Source organism: Anomaloglossus baeobatrachus, chromosome 1, assembly GCF_048569485.1.
Source record: "Anomaloglossus baeobatrachus isolate aAnoBae1 chromosome 1, aAnoBae1.hap1, whole genome shotgun sequence".
Lineage (NCBI taxonomy): Eukaryota > Metazoa > Chordata > Amphibia > Anura > Aromobatidae > Anomaloglossus > Anomaloglossus baeobatrachus.
In genome coordinates, this window is record NC_134353.1 from 18,426,484 (window position 1) to 18,449,486 (window position 23,003).

A 23,003-nucleotide genomic window follows, 5' to 3' on the forward strand; every position below is an offset into this window, starting at 1 on the left:
CAACGGTGTCACCAGCAAAGCACCCCCACACGATCATACCTCCTCTTCCATGCTTCACGGTGGGAACCAGCCATGTAGAGTCCATCCGTTCATCTTTTCTACAAAGACACGTTGGTTGGATCCAAAGATCTCAAATTTGGACTCATCAGACCAAAGCACAGATTTCCACTGGTCTAATGTCCATTCCTTGTGTTCTTTAGCCAAAACAAGTCTCTTCGGCTTGTTGCCTTTCTTTAGAAGTGGTTTCCTAGCAGCTATTTTACCATGAAGGCCTGCTGCACAAAGTCTCCTCATAACAGTTATTCTAGAGATGAGAAGGTGTGTCCAAACATTTGGTCTGTACTGTAGATGATAATGATCACAAGACCATATATAGCATGCTGAAGGTGATGTACTTGGCCTCATTGAAGCTGTCTGGTAATGTCCTCACCATGAAAGCCAGAACCAAGCTCACAGCAGCCAGGAGCCCCAGATAACCCAACATAGAGTAGAACCAGATATCTGAGCCTTCATTACACTGAATAATGATCCTATCAGTATATGAAGTCATGTCCAACTCCTGAAAGGGAGGAGAAACCAACATCCAGACAATGTAAATGAGAACTTGGACTGAGGAGCAGATCACCACCACATAATTTGATGTCTTCACACCAACCCACTTCTTCCAGATGCTGCCCGGTTGGTGTCTTTGAAGGCGATGCAGACGGTGATTGTTTTGGAAAGCACACAAGATACAGAAATAGAGAAGAATATTCCAAATGTCGTCTGTCTCATCAAGCAGGTGATGTCCACAGGACGACCAAAGAAGAGGAAGACACAGAGAAAACTCAGGAGGATCGAGACCAGGAGGATGAAGCTCACAGTCCTATTATTGGCTCTAACAATGGTGGTATCTTAATAGTGGATGAAGATTCCTAATAAATATATGGTAACAATGGAAAATAATAAAAATGTCAATATAAAAATAATTACAATTTCTTCCTCCTTATAAAAGTGAAAGTCGTAGGATTTAGGGACACATTTCACTTTCTTCTCATCGGGACACCTGTGTCACTTCCACTGTCTGTAGGAAATAGAGGAAAATACATAAAATAGTAGTGAACCCGACCAATCATTCCTTGCTGATATTCTTGTTTTTTTATAATTTCCCATAATCATTAGAGTAGTAAAATGATGTTAGAATGACACAAACAGCTAAAGTCTCCTCTGTCCTGTTGGGTTTCTGATGAAACAGAAGCTACATAGGACATGTAACTGCAGAGTAGTGACGGGTCAGGTCATCTCCTTGTGGCTCGATGTTTGCTCTCCTTGTCCTCTGGTTGCCACCTATCCTGGGGGGGAAGGTATTGAAGCGTCACCATTAGTGATGAGCGAGTACTAAAAAGCTCGGGTGCTCGAGGCTCGGGCCGAGCATCCCAAGATACTCGTGTACTCGGCCCGAGCAACGAGCCCAATGTTATCCTATGGGAGACCCGAGTATTTTTGTGAAATGACCCCCCGGCAGCATGTAGAAACCCTAAAAATGTCACAAAAGTCTCAGAAGAGTGCTCAAATGACATGGCAACAGCATGGGGAAGACCCCTTGAAGCATTTATCACTCAAAAGTCACAGCTGTGAACAATTTTGTCCGCGTTTTACGCCATTTTTACGGACTCACCAGAAAACCTTGCAAAATGATTCCAAAATGATTTTTCATGGCGGAAATGTTAAGGGCACATACCCAATAGTGAGATAGAGCTGGTGTATGTTACTTTTTGAGATTAATACATGAAAGATTTTACATAAACATTGTGTGGCACTCCGATGTCCAAAACGCACGTTTTGTGCTTTTTACAAGCGATGTCGGTCATTTTTTTTTTCATTCTATCTCCCGTCGGTCGGTCTCGCTCTGTCGGTCTCTCTCTGTCTTGTCTGTCCCCCTCTCACAGTCTGTCGGTCATTCTCCCCCCTCTCTCTTACTCACCGTTCGCCGATCACTGCTGCGGCACTGCACGGCATTCACACTGCTCCTGCGGCTTTTCTTCTTTTGAAAAAGCCGGCCGCTCATTAATCAATCTCGTATTCTCTGCTTTCCTGCTTTTCGGCGCTTATGATTGGTTGCAGTGAGACACGCCCCCACTCTGAGTGACAGGTGTCACACTGCACCCAATCACAGCAGCCGGTGTGTGTGTGTATACTGTGCAGTGAAATAAATAATTAAATAATTAAAAAAAACGGCGTGCGGTCCCCCCCAATTTTAATACCAGCCAGATAAAGCCATACGGCTGAAGGCTGGTATTCTCAGGATGGGGAGCGCCACGTTATGGGGAGCCCCCCACCCTAACAATATCAGTCAACAGCCGCCCAGAATTGCCGCATACATTATATGCGACAGTTCTGGGGCTGTACCCGGCTCTTCCCGATTTACCCTGGTGCGTTGGCAAATCGGGGTAATAAGGAGTTATTGGCAGCCCATAGCTGCCAATAAGTCCTAGATTAATCATGTCAGGCGTCTATGAGACACCCTCCATGATTAATCTGTAAATTACAGTTAAAAAACACACACACACGAAAAATCCTTTATTAGAAATAAAAAACAATAACAAAGTCCCTCATTACCAATTTATTAACCCCGACAAACCCTCCATGTCCGGTGTAATCCACGGTCCTCCAGCGTCGCGTCCAGCTCTGCTGCATGGAAGTGACAGGAGCTGCAGAATACACCGCCGCTCCGGTCACCTCCACGCAGCTAATGAGGTGAGTATAGCGATCAGCTGAGCTGTCACTGAGGTTACCTGGATGCAGCGGTGGCCGCGGGTAACCTCAGTGACAGCAGCTGATCGCGCTACTCACTGCCGCTCCGGTCAGCTTCATGCACCAACTGAGGTGAGTATAGCGATCAGCTGAGCTGTCACTGAGGTTAATCGCGGCCACCGCTGGATCCAGCGGTGGCCGGGAGTTACCTGACTGACAGCAGCTGATCGCGCTTCTCACCTCAGTTGCTGTGTGAAGCTGACCGGAGCGGCAGTGAGTAGCGCGATCAGCTGCTGTCACTGAGGTTACCCGCGGCCACCGCTGGATCCAGGTAACCTCAGTGACAGCTCAGCTGATCGCTATACTCACCTCATTAGCTGCGTGGAGGTGACCGGAGCAGCGGTGTATTCTGCAGCTCCTGTCACTTCCATGCAGCAGAGCTGGACGCGACGCTGGAGGACCGTGGATTACACCGGACATGGAGGGTTTTGTTGTGGGTAATAAATTGGTGATGAGGGACTTTGTTATTGTTTTTTATTTCTAATAAAGGATTTTTCGGGTGTGTGTGTGTTTATTTACTGTAATTTACAGATTAATCATGGAGGGTGTCTCATAGACGCCTGACATGATTAATCTAGGACTTATTGGCAGCTATGGGCTGCCAATAACTCCTTATTACCCCGATTTGCCAACGCACCAGGGTAAATCGGGAAGAGCCGGGTACAGTCCCAGAACTGTCGCATATAATGTATGCGGCAATTCTGGGCGGCTGCTGACTGTTATTGTTAGGGTGGGGGGCTCCCCATAACGTGGCGCTCCCCATCCTGAGAATACCAGCCTTCAGCCGTATGGCTTTATCTGGCTGGTATTAAAATTGGGGTGACCGCACGCCGGTTTTTTTAATTATTTATTTATTTATTTTACTGCACAGTATAGACACGCCCACCGGCTGCTGTGATTGGGTGCAGTGTGACACCTGTCACTCAGCGTGGGGGCGTGTCTCACTGCAACCAATCATAGGCGCCTGTGGGCGTGGAAAGCAGGGAATATGAGATGGCTGTGTACAGAGCACAGCGCGCCGGCCGGTATAAAGGCTCGGTCACGCTGTGCAGGCCGGCCAATCACTGCAATTCCACAACTAACAGGGCTGTGGCATTGCAGTGGTCTGCCAGCCAATCCCTGCATGAGGGCTGGCTCTCAAAAGAGCGCCAACATGCAGAAATGAAGACCACGAGTAAAGCACGAGTATCGCGAAATTACTCGGTACCCGCCGAGTAGCCCGAGTACAGTGATACTCGTGCGAGTACCGAGTAGTAACAAGCATACTCGCTCATCACTAGTCACCATATAATCTGTAACTGACGCCTGCTGTCATTATAATCCCCAGTTCTCCACAATTCCTCTACCTTCTCCGTGTGATACGTCCCCTACCGAGCAGGAGACACCGAGATAACCACAGATTTGGGGTCTGCCCCATTTATTCCTTATCTAGAGCCCAGTTAAGGGTCAACCAGGGCCAGGTATCCTGCTTGGAGCATAGGGGCAAAACTTATCTTGGTTGGTGAGGGCCCAGGAGTAGGTTTGGTCAGGGGGGTCACCCTCTCCTCCTTCCCTAGACACAGGGTCTCCATTTCCTTCCCTGTTTCCGTACCCGTGGTACTTCCCCATACCCAGCAAGACAGTTAAGGGCTCAATAGAAACCACAAAATTAATATAAAAATTGCAATTTATTGAAAACTTATTAAAAAAGTGAGAAATACACAATAAAATAAATCTATGATAAACAAATTAAGTTTAGAAAACGTGAACAATGGTACTTTAATTTAATAAAAATATAACATTTAAAGGGAGTCTGTCGCCTAAACCTACAGTATAAACTAAGATCGAAGCCTCGTGGGGACATCGCCTCTATCACAATCACAACTTTAGTTTTTGCCTCCGTTCTGCCAAAGCTCAAGTTTAATCCAATATGCTAATTAGGTTGCACTGTGGGTGTGGCCAAGAGGCTCAGTGTACTGTCCCAGTGATTTGCATGTCCCCACCTCTCTCACTGATGATTGACAGTGATTTCCTGGAGCAAGCGCTATCTGACCCCGGGTGCACCGTGCACCCTAATTAGCATGTTGGATTACATTTTCATTTCTATTTCTAGCACAATAAAGTGAGATTATTATAGGAGCTATAGATCCTACAAGGGTTTGCGCTTACCTTACACAGTCAGTTTGTGTACATAGGCTCCTTATAAGTGAATAGATAAATATATATAATATGATTTGTATCCAACTATCACTCAAATCTATACAAGACCACAGATCAAAAACATGAGGACTTTACCCTATATTGTTCCCCATCATCTTTATTCAAATAAAGTCATAAGCTGCGGCACTTACCTATAGGTAAAGAAAATGCTGGGTTCTCCATGTTGCTCCAACACATGTTTTGCATATGGCTTTTTCAAGGGGTACTGATGTATTGTGCCCTACTCTATATCTATAGAGCTCCATCTGGATGTGTGATGAACACCAGTGAACTGGCAGATTCGGACCAGTCCCCCACCAATACCGCAGCCCCACTTCCTGACATCAATGCGACATGCACATGTCCAAGAAAACATGTTTCCCATTTATGTCATTGACATACACATCCAACATAAATTCTGCAGTGAAACAAAGCATTGAGATCAAATGTATAAGTGCACACCTGTCTAAGACTATTAAATTATTAATTGATAAAAAAATATTCATACTCTGTGAACTTTTCCACATTTTTTCACCTAACACCCACAAACTTAAATGTATTTAATTGGAATTTTATGTGATACCAACACTAAGAAGTATTTGTGGAGTATGAAGGACATGATTCTGCACCTGATCCTGGAGGCTTCCTGATCTACACTCCCGGTCATACATGGTTGCACCTGATCCTGGAGGCTTCCTGATCTACACTCCCGGTCATACATGGTTTCACCTGATCCTGGAGGCTTCCTGATCTACACTCCCGGTCATACATGGTTGCACCTGATCCTGGAGGCTTCCTGATCTACACTCCCGGTCATACATGGTTTCACCTGATCCTGGAGGCTTCCTGATCTACACTCCCGTTCATACATGGTTGCACCTGATCCTGGAGGCTTCCTGATCTACACTCCCGTTCATACATGGTTGCACCTGATCCTGGAGGCTTCCTGATCTACACTCCCGGTCATACATGGTTTCACCTGATCCTGGAGGCTTCCTGATCTACACTCCCGTTCATACATGGTTGCACCTGATCCTGGAGGCTTCCTGATCTACACTCCCGTTCATACATGGTTGCACCTGATCCTGGAGGTTTCCTGATCTACACTCCCGGTCATACATGGTTTCACCTGATCCTGGAGGCTTCCTGATCTACACTCCCGGTCATACATGGTTGCACCTGATCCTGGAGGCTTCCTGATCTACACTCCCGTTCATACATGGTTGCACCTGATCCTGGAGGCTTCCTGATCTACACTCCCGGTCATACATGGTTGCACCTGATCCTGGAGGCTTCCTGATCTACACTCCCGGTCATACATGGTTTCACCTGATCCTGGAGGCTTCCTGATCTACACTCCCGGTCATACATGGTTGCACCTGATCCTGGAGGCTTCCTGATCTACACTCCCGGTCATACATGGTTTCACCTGATCCTGGAGGCTTCCTGATCTACACTCCCGTTCATACATGGTTGCACCTGATCCTGGAGGCTTCCTGATCTACACTCCCGTTCATACATGGTTGCACCTGATCCTGGAGGCTTCCTGATCTACACTCCCGGTCATTCATGGTTTCACCTGATCCTGGAGGCTTCCTGATCTACACTCCCGTTCATACATGGTTGCACCTGATCCTGGAGGCTTCCTGATCTACACTCCCGTTCATACATGGTTGCACCTGATCCTGGAGGTTTCCTGATCTACACTCCCGGTCATACATGGTTTCACCTGATCCTGGAGGCTTCCTGATCTACACTCCCGGTCATACATGGTTGCACCTGATCCTGGAGGCTTCCTGATCTACACTCCCGTTCATACATGGTTGCACCTGATCCTGGAGGCTTCCTGATCTACACTCCCGGTCATACATGGTTGCACCTGATCCTGGAGGCTTCCTGATCTACACTCCCGGTCATACATGGTTGCACCTGATCCTGGAGCCTTCCTGATCTACACTCCCGGTCATACATGGTTGCACCTGATCCTGGAGGCTTCCTGATCTACACTCCCGGTCATACATGGTTGCACCTAATCCTGGAGGCTTCCTGATCTACACTCCCGGTCATACATGGTTGCACCTAATCCTGGAGGCTTCCTGATCTACACTCCCGGTCATACATGGTTGCACCTAATCCTGGAGGTTTCCTGATCTACACTCCCGGTCATACATGGTTGCACCTAATCCTGGAGGCTTCCTGATCTACACTCCCGGTCATACATGGTTGCACCTAATCCTGGAGGCTTCCTGATCTACACTCCCGGTCATACATGGTTGCACCTACCTGGAGGCTTCCTGATCTACACTCCTGGTCATACATGGTTGCACCTAATCCTGGAGGCTTCCTGATCTACACTCCCGGTCATACATGGTTGCACCTGATCCTGGAGGCTTCCTGATTTACACTCCCGGTCATACATGGTTGCACCTGATCCTGGAGGCTTCCTGATCTACACCCCCGGTCATACATGGTTGCACCTAATCCTGGAGGCTTCCTGATCTACACTCCCGGTCATACATGGTTGCAGTGAGTGCCTATGGGCAGTGTGTTATCTTTTTGGCTTTATCTAAGGTTTTTTTCTGTGGTTTGTTCATTTATCTTATCTTGACCACAGTAGAAGAGTTCATTAGTGCAGCAGTAGTATCTTTTCTCATTCAAATTACACCAAGTAAATCCAGGAAAAATTCCCTCTGCTCAGTAGTATACTCAGTTCCAAAAGCCATTTCATGGCACTAATGCCTTTGGTATGTTCTATCCATGTGTACAAACTACACACATCTAAAGTTACCAGAAACCTTTCAGCACTTAAAGGGGTAAAACCTTTCTCCAAAAACATTGAGGGAGGAGATAGAATTGAGTCCTTTGAAGCCACAAAGAGTCTTGGGGAGGAAGGGAACGCAGGATGCAACAAAGGGCTATTCTCTACTCATTACTCAAATTGTAATATATATGCTGGTTACCCAATTTTCTAAAAATGTATCTATGTCTCTCAACTGAGCTAATATGTGTCTCAATGGGGGGAAATACAGTGGATAAAATAAGTATTTGATACACTGTCAATTTTGCAAGTTTTCCCCCATAGAGAAATGGAGGGGTCTGTAATTTGCATTTTATTGCATGAAATAAGTATTTGATACAATCGAAAAACAGACGTTAAAGGGAATCTGGAAGCAGGTTTTTGCTATGTAAGCTGAGGACAGCATGCTGTGGGGGTTAAAAACAAGAAACAAAAAGCAACTGTGTGTCTCTTATCTCTCTTATCTGTGTGTGTGCTATAGTTTACTTAAACTAATGGCTTTATTACCCTGTGATTATTCCACATGTTAAAAAGGGATCCAGGTGACATCCCTTATTTAGCAACATACAAAAAAAGTTGCGTTTGCAGAACTTTTTTGCAAACGAATGGATCCGTGATAATGGATGACTGACTACTCATATATCACATCTAGATCACATAAACACATAGATATAGCAGAAAATGCCTTCACATTATGGACACTACGGAATAATTATGGAATATAGAAAATTCAGTGGAACATCTGAGTGCCGCTCCTTGTCTTCTTATTTGTATACGTGATGATCGCCTGCACATGTGATTGAGGAGCCGCCCGTAGTGTCTTCAGTATTTGCTGTGTTACATGTGCATGAGGTTCTATAACCCGGAGTCTTCCCTTTTCTGTTCCTCTCGGCTTGAGAAGACTTCACTGCAGAAAAGAGGAAATCCGGAGAATCCAGAGATTGTGTCTTACAGACGGTTGCATCATGTAGACCCCGGACTCATGTAACCTCCCTGCCTGGAGCTGAGATTTATCGGCTCCTTCAGGATTTACCGGTTTCTCCAGTTTTCTGATACATTTTTTCTTTCTTAGAGATTTTAGTACTGTATTTATACTTTATTCTCTAGATGAAAAACTTAACAGAGGGGGCGAGGGCCAATAACTGGACGTAAAAAAGAGAATCTAAAAAGTGAGCAAATGTTTCTTATACTTGAACATTCTCATTTTCTGACACTTTTTATGTTTTTTCTTTTGTTTTCAGTTTTTTTTAGATTTTTCCTGATCCAGATGATTTCGAAAAATTGATGAAATGCAACTTAATTGTCGCATTATTAGTTTCTACTTTTCCCTCCTGTCTTGTCTGATTTGGCGCATTTCATGCCAAAAACTTGAAAGAATCAGATACAAAATTAAAGTAAAAATTTGTTTTGCGCTACAATTCATGAATCGTGTGTTACATTATAAAGAAGTTGTGGCCAAAAAAAAAAACAGTCAGTGAATATCCCAAGAAAAAGAAAAAAGACTTCAGTGAATCGCACATGATGAATGGGGGCTGCGGACTTTCCACATTCCTCCTCATCCAGTCCACACGTTACTGACTCGTCCCAGGGCCTTTGGGGAACACGGTCCCGGGCAGTATATTTACTGGGACCGTTCACTGCGTGGCCGTTGCCCAGTTCCGTGGCTTAAAAAAGGAATTTTTACAAGGAGAAAAATAATAAAAGGAAAAATAGTTTTTCGTGATGCCACTTGTGGTATGCGGTTATATGGGGAGAACCGCTGCTGCAAAGTCTCTCACTGCTGGGGCTGGTGGTATTGGGCAGTATAGGAGTGATTGCTCTCCGCAAGTAGAGCTAGGCCCCAGGGGAGGATGTTAATGGTAGTAGTCTATGAGTGCAGAGGCCTAGGTATAATTCAGACAACACAGGGGCTGCGTTTAACTTGTGCTTTACTCACTGGTTTAGGAGTTCCTGACACCCGGTTCGTGCTGGTCTTTACCAATCCGGTATTCCCTTTGTTCCAGTGCTGGTGTGGTGACCTGGTTAGCTTCACTTCCTTGCACCCACGGTTTGTGATGAGGTTGGGACACCACCGCTGCTCTGGACAGGGATCCCGGGAGCGATGACAGGGAGCAGCCGAGATGTTTTCTCCCCTCCGTGTACAGTATAGTACAGTTTGGAATTTTTAGTGCTGTAGTGCACATTTAGTGCTGGCTTTTTGTTTTTTCTTCATTGAATTGGTCGGTGGCTGACCCCCACCTTGCTATGCACCCCAATTTGGGATGTATTCCACCTGTCTAGATTTTGGCGGTTGGTGACTGTTCACATTCAGTCATCAGGCCCTGTCCACAGGCTATTTACTTCATGCAGCATTTGCTTGGACCTGTCCCGCCCACAGCCATGACTCAGTCATGAGTACGGGATTGAAATAGACCAGGTGAGTGCTGCTAAGAGCAGTTCTACTTTTCATATGTGAGGCCGTATGGCACATTTTATAAAAATATTTTAGTGTAGGACTGCCTCAAATGAGATTTGCCATGACGTGGCGAGGTAGCTCAAGAAATTGCAATTTTTTGCCAAAAATCTCGAAATTTTTATAATAAGTACAGTTTGGTATTTTTAGTGCTGAAGTGCACATTTAGTGCTGGCTTTTTGTTTTTTCTTCATATTTGTTTACATGCCACAAGTTTGTGGTTGCCCTGCAAGTTCTGGGGCGTGTCCGTAAGTAGTTCCTTACGCAAACGGTTGCAGAAAGTCCCTACGGGGACTAGTTGCTGGCAACGGCCGGTTAAATCACGGTGCAAATCTGGTTACAGTTCGGGTGATTATTTTCATTTTTCTTTTGCTTACATACTTAAACATTCAACATATCACACAACGGTGCTGGTGGTCCCAACGGGGACAACTTGCTGCGGGGGACCGCTGACATTACTTCAGATCCACTCCACCCGACGGGGGAGGGGGCTGGGCTGGTGCTTGAGGCTCCTGGCCTCCTCTCAGCCTAGCGTCCAGGGCAAACCAGCCCCTCTCCCCGCAGTGTCGGGTATAGGTGACAAGGTCGCCGGGGAGCAGGTTGCGGCCCGGGTGGTCCTCCGGCAGGTGGTCATTTAAGTCCCTGCGGGCTACAAAAACCTCGGCCTCCAGGCCCGGTTCGAAGATGAAGCCGTATCCCCTACGGACATCGAACCTCCTCACCTGCCCTTCGTACCTCGGGCCCCGCACTCGGAAAGTGGCCTTGCGGAGGTTCTCCTTCTCTCTTATTGTGCGGGCGACCAGCTCCGCCTTCCTTTTCTCCCTCTCACCGATTTCTTGGCCCAGTGGGGTCTGTTCCCTGTCCCAGTAAGATGCTATGGTGGGCCCCTGCGCACGAGTCGGGCCCCGCAAGACCTGCTTTACACTGCCCATTACTGGCATCCTGGGTGGCAGGTCCCGCGGTGTCATGGCCTGGGATGCTGCCTCACAGCGGCGACCCGGCGCAGCCTCAGCCGAGGCGTGGGGGATGGGCACAGGGATCTTCTCCCGCTTGACCTCCGTCTCTTCCTGCACGGAACAAGCTGCCGGAGTCGGTTCGGGCCCGGGCACGGTCACTACAGGTGCTTCCGGTGTATCTCCGCTGACGGGCTCGGCTTTTGGTTTCTTCCAGGGAAGTGGTTCCGATTGGTCACGGGCCTCGGCTGCAGGTCGGTCCGCTTGGGTGGATTGGCAGGGTACCGCAACCGGTTGCGGTGGTAGCGGGCCTAGTGGTGGGGCAGCAGCAGCCAACATGGGCAGCGGGGGAGGTAGCAGGGCGAGCAGGTGTAGACCGGGCCCCTCAGCCGCGATGACCGACCTGCTAGTGGTACAGGGGCGTGGGACACTTACCCGCTCTTCCAGCACTCCCTCCACCTCGCGTCTCCGTATGGCCGCCACCACATCCGCCATGTCGGCCTCCCACTCCTCCAAGAGGAGCTGCACGCGGATCTGCAGACGGTTTCGTAGCTGAGTGGTCCGGACCTCCACCCACGCCACGGTCCTGGGCGCGGGGGCTACGGTGTTGCTGGTCGGTCGGTGCATCGCTGTGGCAGCCTCTTCCAGGAACCAAAAGATGGCCGCAGGGTCCTGGCGTCCCTGCTTTTATAGCCGCGGTCTACATGCGGCCAGACGCCATCCGTCCCCCCTTGGTCTCTTTCCGGCACCTCCTCTTCAGGGACGGAGCTTCGGCTTTCGCGCCTCCACTGCTCGGGAAGACGCTCGAGCGGGGAACTTTTCGCGCCCAAGATGGCGGCTTCTGAAAATTTTCGGACGGACACCTCCGGCAGGACACAAGGCGCACCTCTACCAGATGGCAGAGTGGTAAGATCCTGTTCGTGACGCCAAGTTGTCGCGGGCGGGGGGTGCGCTGCTCGACCGCGCTTGCGGCTCGGGTCCAGCTGCTGCTACTGCTGCTCGGTGGCTCGAGCGGTGGGCCGGATCCCGGGGACTTGAGCGTTGCTCCTTGCCCGTGAGTGAAAGAGGTGGTTTGGTTTGGGGATATTGTCCTTCACGCCACCCACGGTTTGTGGTGAGGTTGGGACACCACCGCTGCTCTGGACGGGGATCCCGGGAGCAATGACAGGGAGCAGCTGAGATGTTTTCTCCCCTCCGTGGGTAGGGGGATTTGGTGGTCCCGGGGCCCGGTGATAGAGGTTGAAAGGTGGGTTGCGGGGCTTGGCCAGGTGCAGGGCCGCAGGGGCAGCGCAGTGCCAGACGGCACGATGGTACTCACTCAGCCAGTAACGGACACGGAGTCTCTGGTAAAACAAATGGCTGGATGGATGAGTCCCACAGACAGCTGCGGCGGTCACTCCCGGTAGGTTGGCGGTAACTGTCTCTCCCTGCACCTGTGTTGTGTTTTCGGCCCCGATGGCTTCCCACCGGTAGCCCGCTCCCCAGCGGTGTGTTTGCCAGAGGAGCCTCTGTTTGCCCGCAGGCGCTGGCCCTGGGAACTCTAGCTGTGGCGGTAGCTGTATTTCCCTTCACGGTTGAGCGGTTGCCTTCAGTCGGGTCTTTGCTGCTGGGAAACCCCGGAGGTTCCCGTCGCTGACGAATTTGACCGGTTTAACGGCGACTCCAAGCCTGGTCGGGGTCCGTAAGCCCTGCCGAATGGTGCTGGCTTTTCTTCGCTCCCCGGTTTGGTACCGGCGGGCCACCGTCCTTACGGTTGTGCGTCAATCGGTCTCGCCTGCAGACGGTCACCACCGTCTGCCAACCTTGCTGTATGTGCCCGGGCCACGTACCTGGACACGGTCAGACTGCTCCTTTACCACTCCACTACTTCACTTTCACTGTCCCTAACTGCACTCCTCTCTCCTCCAAACTACTCTGACTTCCTTTCCCGCCTCCAGGACTGTGAACTCCTCAGTGGGTGGGGCCAACCGCCTGGCTCCACCCCACCTGGTGTGGACATCAGCCCCTGGAGGGAGGCAACAAGGATTTGTGTGTGCGGCTGATGTGCCTAACCGGGGTGTGGGGTGTGTTGTTGCAGTACCTGTGACGTCCTGGCTTGTCCAGGGCGCCACACATTCCTCGAGGCCTAGTAGGAGGTTTTCTTCGTACCATAAGACTCAGCGTAGAGTAAAGGAGCCCAAAGAGGATGAACGTGATGGGAAAGACTGGTGGCTGCAGTTTGCTGAATTTGCATGGCGTGAATCACCAAAAAATTTCTATTCATGTCCATCTCTTCAGTTCAAAACACTAAACATGACATACAAAGCCATCCACAACCTGTCTCCTCCATACATCTGTCTCCTGGTACCTACCCGCACGCAACCTTAGATCCTCACAAGATCTCCTTTTCTCCTGCCCTCTTATCTCTTCTTCCCACAATCACATACAAGATTTCTCCCGCTCCTACCCTATACTCTGGAATGCTCTGCCCCAGCATATCAGACTCTCTTCTGCTGTCAAAAGTTTCAAGAGGAGCCTGAAGACCCACCTCTTCCGACATGCCTAGAACCTACAATAAGCCTTCGACCAATACACTATCGCACAACCAGCTCTGTCCTCACCTGTCCGCACGCACAGGAAAAGGGGTATTCGGACCCTGAATCCGGGACCGAAACTAGCGTCCCGACTAATTCACCGATTGAGGGTAGGATTATAGATCCGGTACCACCTAAGTCCCAAAAAGTAGACCGCCACCCACCAGAAAGGGATAGGGCCACCGCCAGGGCCAGGAGATCCCACGGGTCAGCATCAGATGGGCATGCTCCCAACCAAGTAACCGGGAGCTGGAACCTGCGTTGCAGACCAGGCAATCCCATCCACACAAAAGGTGCAGAGGAGAAAGACTGGGCTATCATACCCGGGTGTGGGACCAGATACACCCATTCCCGGAGACCGGCCACCACCATTTTGGTTTACCACAGGAATTGTGTGAATTCTTCAAGTGTGAGTAACACCCCGGCCTGGCCGGGTGCTCCGGCCCCTGCATTACTAATCTTCAGCACAGAGAACACTGGGCCCCGGGGCATCCATCCCTACCCATGGAGGGGTTTACAACTTGCTGCCATCACCTCTCCCCGGGTCTCCCGTAATTGCAGCGGTGGTGCCACTTCTCACCACACACTGTGGGTGGCGTCACGGACAATAAATCCTCTCTTTTTCACTCGTGGGCTACGGACCGCTGTTCCAGCTCCGTGTCCAGCTCCCGCTCAAGCCACAGCACCAAAGCCACTGGACCCAAGCATCCCAAGAAGCCCCTCGCAAAGGGTCTGGCCCCCGCCCGCGACACATGGGTAACCAGTGCAAAGACTAGCACAGAGCAGAGTCATCGGTGAAGCGGCTGGAGAGGAATATGAGCCTGGCTCCTGCATTCATAATGGATTGGAGAGGGGAGAGTTTAATAAGGGAGACTAATGAGTAGAGAATTACAATAATCCAAGCGAGAATGAATAAGGGCGGCTTTGCACACTACGACATCGCAGGTGCGATGTCGGTGTAGTCAAATTGAAAGTGACGCACATCTGGCATCGCATGCGATATTGTAGTGTGTAAAGCCTTGATGATTCGATTAACGAGCGCAAAATCGTCGTAATCGTATCATCGTTGCAGCGTCGGCGTAATTCATAATTACGCTGACGCGACGGTCCGATGTGGTTCCTCGTTCCTGCGGCAGCACACATCGCTGTGTGTGAAGCCGCAGGAGCGAGGAACATCTCCTACCGGCGTCACCGCGGCTTCCGTAGGATATGCGGAAGTAAGGAGCTGGGCAGGATGTTTACATCCTGCTCATCTCCGCCCCTCCGCTCCTATTGGCCGCCTGCCGTGTGACGTCGCTGTGACGCAGCACGACCCGCCCCCTTAGGAAGGAGGCGGGTCGCCGGCCAGAGCGACGGTCGCAGGACAGGTGAGTGCGTGAGAAACTTTTCGCTACGCCAGCTATCACACGATATCGTACCTTCGACGGGGGCGGGCACTATCGCGTGCAACATCGCAGCATCGGCCTGCGATGAAGCAACATGCAAAGCCCGCCTAAGAGCGGCAGTAAGAGTTTTGCAAAGTCAACGGTAAGAAAACGTTGAATTCTAAAGATAGTTTTGAGTTGGAGGTGACATGAGCAAGTGAGTGATCAGATGTAAGAAGTGACAGGGAGATATGAGTCAACTATAACCCCTAGACAGTGGATGTGCTGCTGGGGAGTAATGGTCAAACCACACACATAAATGGTAATATTGGGTTTATGAAGGTTAGGAGAGAGAGGAAACATAAGAAGGTCAGGTTTTGACACATTTATATTTAGATATTAGAGATTGAGATTATTATTATAGTGTCATTTATTCTATGGCACTTTACAAGTGATAAACATAAAAACTAATACAACAATCATGAACATTACAAAAACAAACAGGTACAGGAAGAGAGATGACCCTGCCCACGAGGGTACACAGTCTACAGGGGATGGGTGAGGATACAGAGGTGAGGACCGCCTGGCTCCACCCCACCTGGTGTGGACATCAGCCCCTAGAGGGAGGCAACAAGGATTTGTGTGTGCGGCTGATGTGCCTAACCGGGGTGTGTTGTTGCAGTACCTGTGACGTCCTGGCTTGTCCAGGGCGCCACATAACCCTTTGGGGACTGGTGTTATGTGGGGCCTAAATGTGTGTGTACATCTGTGTTGCCCTGGAATAAGGGGTACTCAGATCCGGGCCACGGGGTCACTTCTGTGGGTATCACGATGGCGTGACCCGGTCTGTGATCCCAGGCTCCACAGTAAGAAGGGGATTAGGTAAGGGAGATTGTCCGCAATGGGCAGCAAGGTGGTGATTTCCCTCCACGGGTAGGGTGTTGGTGTCCCAGGACCCCGGTGAGGTGGTGCAGGGAGGAGATGGAGACCGTCTGAGAGCTGTGCGCCCGGTTGGACCGGGGGATGTTGTTACTCACAGTTCGCTTTGCAAGGAAATTCACACAGAGTCAGTAATTAACCAGAAACTGCCGGTGTCCGTAGCCTTCGGTACGGAGGGTGTTGAAGTCCCACACATGGTGCAGCAGACCCCTGTTCTTTCCCTGCAGCCAGGTGCCTCTTTCTCCACTCTTTCTTTCCTCCTCACCCGGGAACGGGGAGTCCACTCCCCTGCAGTGATTCAGGTCACCCTTGGTACCGGCGGGCCGCTACCCTGCCCCGACTACCTCTGGCCCCTTCCTCACTAACAGCCTGTCCCGGCCCTTTTGGAGCACACTTCTGTAGCAGCCCGGGAGCTACAACTCCGGGCTCCTCTCCTCTCTCTCTCTCCACACACTCTGCTCCAGCCCCTCCCCTCCTGCTCTGTTTTGCTCTCACACTGGGGGAGGTGGTTTGTCCTGCTGCACTGGTGTGGGATCAGGTTACCAAGGAGGATTAACTCTTTCTGTGACAACCTGGCTTTGCCAGGGCGTCACACACCCCCTTGGTAAAACACAGCCCGTCCTCGGGCTGTCTGGGCACTAACATTTATTGAAACTGGAAAAAAGGAAAAATCAACACATTACAATCATACATCTTCCCACATCGGGAGGTACGTTTTCTTATACTCTAAATATCCTGCCACCCCCCCACCTGTTGTGCTGATGGCCTCCTCCAGAACTTGAGGACGCTGAACAGGGGTGACAGTCCATAAAACAGTCAACTTTAAACTTGCGGGTAGCCGTCCATGCTCTGCTACCACTGCTGCTGCTGCCGCCACTCCCAGTATGGGGCACGGGTTCCATGCTCTGCCTCCTGCTCAGGAGCCAGGCCCACTCGGATGCCCTCGGCGCCGGCTACAACCAGCCTCGCTAACTGTCGAGGGCCCCATCGCTCAGTGGCCTGCTCCTCCTCTTTGCAGGTGCACTCCGGCTGCTCCACAGCCGGGACGGGGTACCTGGGAGCGGCTGGCGCCACATCTTGGGCAGACTTCCGGTCTAGTGTCGCCTCTGCTGTAGCCGGGCGGACTGCCGGGGCCGGCGCCATCACCGTTGCGGCCGGGCGGACTGCCGGAGCTGACGTCATCACCGTTGCGGCCGGGCGGACTGCCGGAGCCAACGTCATCGGGGTTGCGGCTACTGATTGTCCAGGAACGGAATTAGGCAAAGTCCTGGCGTCCCTGCCTTTACAGTCCGCGGTTACATGTGGCCATCCGCCATCCGCCCCCCCTTGGTCTTTCTCAGCACCTCCCATCAGGGGCGGAGCTTCGGCTTTCGCGCCCCCACTGTTCGAGAAGACGCTCGAGCGGGAAAATCTTCGCGCCCAAGATGGCGGATTCTGAATTTTTTTGGCCGGACACCGCCGGCGGGACACAAGGCACACTTCTACCAGCCGGTAGAACGGTAAGCTCCTGTTCGTGATGCCAAATGTGTCGCCCTGGGATAAGGAGTACTCAGATCAGGGCCACAGGGTCACTTCTGTGGGTATCACGGTGGCGTGACCCGGTCTGTGATCCCAGGCTCCACAGTAAGAAGGGGATTAAGTAAGGGAGATTGTCTGTGACGCCACCCGTGGTGTGCGGTGAGGTAACGGAGCACCGCCGCTGCCGGTAAATGGATCCCGGGGATGGTGGTGGGCAGCAAGGTGGTGATTTCCCTCCACGGGTAGAGTGTTGGTGTCCCAGGACCCCGGTGAGGTGGCGCAGGGAGGAGATGGAGACTGTCTGAGAGCTGTGCGCCCAGTTGGACCGGGGGATGTTGTTACTCACAGTTCACTTTGCAAGGAAATTCACACATAGTCAGTAATTAACCAGAAACTGCCGGTGTCCGTAGCCTTCGGTACGGAGGGTGTTGAAGTCCCACACATGGTGCAGCAGACCCCTGTTCTTTTAGAAACAAGAGGACTATGGGAATAGTAGTCACGAGGTCATAAAATGACCAATTCAAAATGACAACAATTACTACTTTTTTGCAAAAATATAACAAATGTTTTATTAATATAATAAATAGCAAAAAAGTGACATAACACAATGACAACAGCATTAAACAAAGATCAGGCCTCAACAAGGAAATGTCACTGACACAAAAGAGCCAGGAATCCACCGTTCATTGGGGAAGCAGAATCACCCAAATAATAGGTGGGACATGGCCAGAGAAAACAATGGTTAATGGACCCAGATAACTCCAATGATCCAAGATGCGCACACCCGTTATAGTGCGCACCAAAAGGGATCAACATACATAGGGGATCCAATACCCAAAGAGTCAGACCATGTACCACACCACAATTATAACAGAGACAGTATTAATCAAAAATGCATCACATTAACATATACAAGTCCCTGTGCTGCACTCACCCATCATGAAGAAGGTGGAACCCGAGTAAAACGTGCCCCGACGCGCACGTTTCGATGTCTTCTTCGGGGGGCCGTGGTGTCAAACACGTGACACCACGGCCCCCCGAAGAAGACATCGAAACGTGCGCGTCGGGGCACGTTTTACTCGGGTTCCACCTTCTTCATGATGGGTGAGTGCAGCACAGGGACTTGTATATGTTAATGTGATGCATTTTTGATTAATACTGTCTCTGTTATAATTGTGGTGTGGTACATGGTCTGACTCTTTGGGTATTGGATCCCCTATGCATGTTGATCCCTTTTGGTGCGCACTATAACGGGTGTGCGCATCTTGGATCATTGGAGTTATCTGGGTCCATTAACCATTGTTTTCTCTGGCCATGTCCCACCTATTATTTGGGTGATTCTGCTTCCCCAATGAACGGTGGATTCCTGGCTCTTTTGTGTCAGTGACATTTCCTTGTTGAGGCCTGATCTTTGTTTAATGCTGTTGTCATTGTGTTATGTCACTTTTTTGCTATTTATTATATTAATAAAACATTTGTTATATTTTTGCAAAAAAGTAGTAATTGTTGTCATTTTGAATTGGTCATTTTATGACCTCGTGACTACTATTCCCATAGTCCTCTTGTTTCTATATCAATTAATAGGGTGTAGTCTGTAATTGATGCTATAATTATTTGTCACATTTTGCCCTCATCCCTTCATATACAGACCCCTGTTCTTTCCCTGCAACCAGGTGCCTCTTTCTCCACTCTTTCTTTCCTCCTCACCCGGGAATGGGGAGTCCACTCCCCTGCAGTGATCCGGGTCACCCTTGGTACCGGCGGGCCGCTACCCTGCCCCGGCTACCTCTGGCCGCTTCCTCACTAACAGCCTGTCCCGGCCCTTTTGGAGCACGCTTCTGTAGCAGCCCGGGAGCTACAACTCCGGGCTCCTCTCCTCTCTCTCTCTCTCCACACACTCTGCTCCAGCCCCTCCCCTCCTGCTCTGTTTTGCTCTCACACTGGGGGAGGTGGTTTGTCCTGCTGCACTGGTGTGGGATCAGGTTACCAAGGAGGATTAACTCTTTCTGTGACAACCTGGCTTTGCCAGGGCGTCACACATCCCTGGTTTCCCAGGGCGCTACACATCCACTACAGAGTGCAATATAAGCTTATCACTCTCGACTACAGAGCGCTCCACGCTACATCTCCTCCTCATCTCTGTCTATCACCTACTCATCCTCTCTGCATTTTGCACAGCCCTACATCTCCTCCTCATCTTTGTCTATCATCCCACCTATCCTCTCCAAAGTTCTGCACCACCCTACATCTCCTCAGCTCCATCTATTACCCTACCCGTCCTCTCCACAGTTCTGCACCACCCTACATCTCCTCCTCATCTCCTTCTATCACCTTGCTCTCTGTTCCACTAATGATCTAAGACTGAAATCCTCTAATCCCCTCCCAACTCCAAGACATCTCACAGGCTGCGCCAATTCTCTGGAATGCACTACCACAAATAATTTGTTTAATTCACAATACCCACAGTTTTAAGTGTGCTGTAAAAACGCATTTCTTTAGACCGACCTGTCACCTGTCCTCACTTATCTAATTATCCAAGTTTTGTTTTTACAACATTTTCTTCCAAATCTGGTCCCTTATAGCATCTGAGTACACCGTCGTGCACTTAATAACCCTCTGTACCTGCACTTGTACATACCGGCTGGTGACCGGTGCATGCAGCATTATGTGAATCTCTATTTATTATATTGATTACTGGACAAGACAATACAAGCATTCTTACCTTCTGTCCCCCGCCTATATCCTTATAGATAGCATCATGTGAGCAGGACCCTAACTCCTCTTGGTATGTGGTGAATTGTTTTAATATCTAAAATGTCTGATATTTTCTGTATATGTATTCAATTGGAGAACAAAAATTTTTGTCAAATTCTGTGAGAATTCATGTCCAATCAATATTATTATTATTATTATTTTTTTTTATATAGCACCATTGATTCCATAGTGCTGCACATGAGAAGAGGCTGCATATAAAATACAGATATACCGTAAGTTACAGTAGATATAGTAGGTAGAGAGGGGAGAGGACCCTGCCCTTGCGGGCTTTCATTCTATAGATAGGTTAATGGGGAGGAGACAGTAGGTATTAAGGGGATTGAGGCAGCTCCAGTGATTGTGAGGCTGCAGCTCCGGCGGTGGTGAGGTGTCAGCTTCAGCGGTGGGAAGGTGGTGAGGTATTGGAGACTGTAGGCATTTTTGAAGACATAGGCTTTCAACTTTGTTTAAAGCTTGTAGGTTTAGTAGATAATCTGACGTGTTGAGACAACGAATTCTAGAGGATGGGGGATACTCGGGAGAAGTTTTGGAGGCGGACGAATGAAGAGTGGATAAGTGTAGAGAAGAAGAAGAGATCTCGGGAAGACCAGAGATTACGTGTTGGAGTATATTAGTTTGAACTGGATATGTTGGGGAATTTGGAGCCAATGAGGGGATTTGCAGAGGGGAGAAGCGGGGCAACAGCGAGGAAAGAGGTGGAGGCAGCAGCGTTAAGGACGGACTAGAGAGGTGCAAGAGTATTAACAAGGAGGTCACAGACGAGGATGTTGCAGTAGTTAAGGCAGGAGATGATGAGGGCATGTACTAGCATTTTCGTAGACTGGGAGAAATATTTTTGAGTTGGAGGTGACAGGAGGCGCTGAGAGCTTCGATGTGTGGTATGAAGAACAATGCAGAGTTGAGGTTTAGTATGATGCTGTCAACTTCCTGTACAGGGGTAAGCATGGTGTGATTTACATAATAATAGATACTGTAGATCAGGCAGGGGAGATAAGTGAGATAGAAGAAAGATGATTAGTTCAGATTTGTTTACATTAAGTTTTATGAAGCGACAGGAGAAGAAGGATATGGCCGATAGACACTCCAGAGATGTGACATCTGGGCCAGAGAGGTAGATCTGAGTGTCATCAGCATATAGGTGGCACTGAAAGTCATGGGACATTTTGGGGTTTTGGAATAAAGAGGATATGAGGGTTCTGAAGTCGTCCTATTTAGCAGAGGTGAGGGCCGAACGGAATGTGTAAATTGCTTTTCTCAATGCGTTGAAAGTATCTTGTGAAAGCGTTTTTTCAGCGCAGCTCAGCAACCCTAGACACTCGCTGAAGCTTCTTAGTGAGGTTATTGTGCCAGGGTTGTCTATTGATTTGTAACATACTGCCACGCACTAGAGCAGCAACCAAATCTATAGCTGATGTGAGAGTGGCGCTGTAGAATAAGGTGGCGGTGTCTGTGTCATGGAGTGTGGATATGGAGGACAGCGGGAGGATAGAGTTACAATGTGTAAATGTCAAGATGTGCAAGGTTTCTACGGGGTTGCGCTAGTTGCTGGACAAGGGGGGTAGGTGCGGAGGATAGGGATGAGAAGCCAGGTAGAGAATTGCTCGATATAAGCAGTGGCCGGTCCTGAGGGTCGGTATATGATGTCCACTTGGAGGTTGGAGGGAGAGTAGATATGGACAGAGTTGTTAGAAAGGAGAAGATCCACTCAACCCTTGTCTATTGCCAGGGCTAGGAGTGTGAGTGAAGTGAAGGCCGCCGTATCACAACTCAGCAGGGGAGGCAATGTTGGAGGGTGTCAGCCATGTTTCGGAGAGGTCCAGGAAGGATAGAGAGCTAGAGGTAAAGAGCTCGTGAATAACATTCAGTTTATTGCCGACAGAACAGGCGTTCCAGAACTCCAGAGAAAGGGAAGGGGGGTGGAGTGGAGGGGGGGGGGTCAAAGGAATGGATTTTATGTTGAAGAGATTGCGGGTGTTTCCAGCAGGTGGGGAGTGATAGGAGAGAAAAAAAATTGGGGGTACCAGCTGTGAGGGTCCAGGATTGGGAGAAATGTGACCAGCAGTGAGAAGAAGCAAAGAGAGAGGAAGAGTAGGTGGGAGAAGGAGCGCGGCCGGCATGTTTTGCATGTTATTATCACAGAAACACAGCGGAGGGGGGAATAAGAGACTGGAGCTAATATCAATATTTGCACGGATACTCAGCAGGAGAAGACACAAGATGAAAGAGACAGGTGTGAACTAGTATCAAAGAGTAAAAAGGATATTGTGTTCAGGACACAGATATACCAGCAGAGACAGATATACAGGTGTGAATTGGGTTCAGTGAATATGATGGATATTGCAGCCAGAGTTAATATTTCTTATTTCCACTCCCCGCCTCACAAGAGGGCAGCAGGTGATGCTGGTCATAGTGAATCTTCCCAGCAATGTTTGGCACTTGTGACCCCTCATCAGGGTCAGGAAATATAGTGGAAGATGCAGTCTGGAAATCATGCGCCTGCTGCCTCCAGCACTGATGAGCACACACACCACAGGAACATCCAGTCACAGAGTGATGCAAAATCAGCATTATTTTTTTAAATGGACGTTTAGATTTCTGCAACTTCAGGAACCAGCGAGAATGGATGAGCCTTCCTGTCCCTGGGACTTCTAAAGGACTGTG

General features: G+C 49.5%; 1 pseudogene; it reads right to left on the minus strand.

The window, feature by feature from the left end:
• Window positions 1-358: 358 nt before the first annotated feature.
• Window positions 359-5,154, minus strand: LOC142292105 (vomeronasal type-2 receptor 26-like; annotated as a pseudogene).
• Window positions 5,155-23,003: the final 17,849 nt, after the last annotated feature.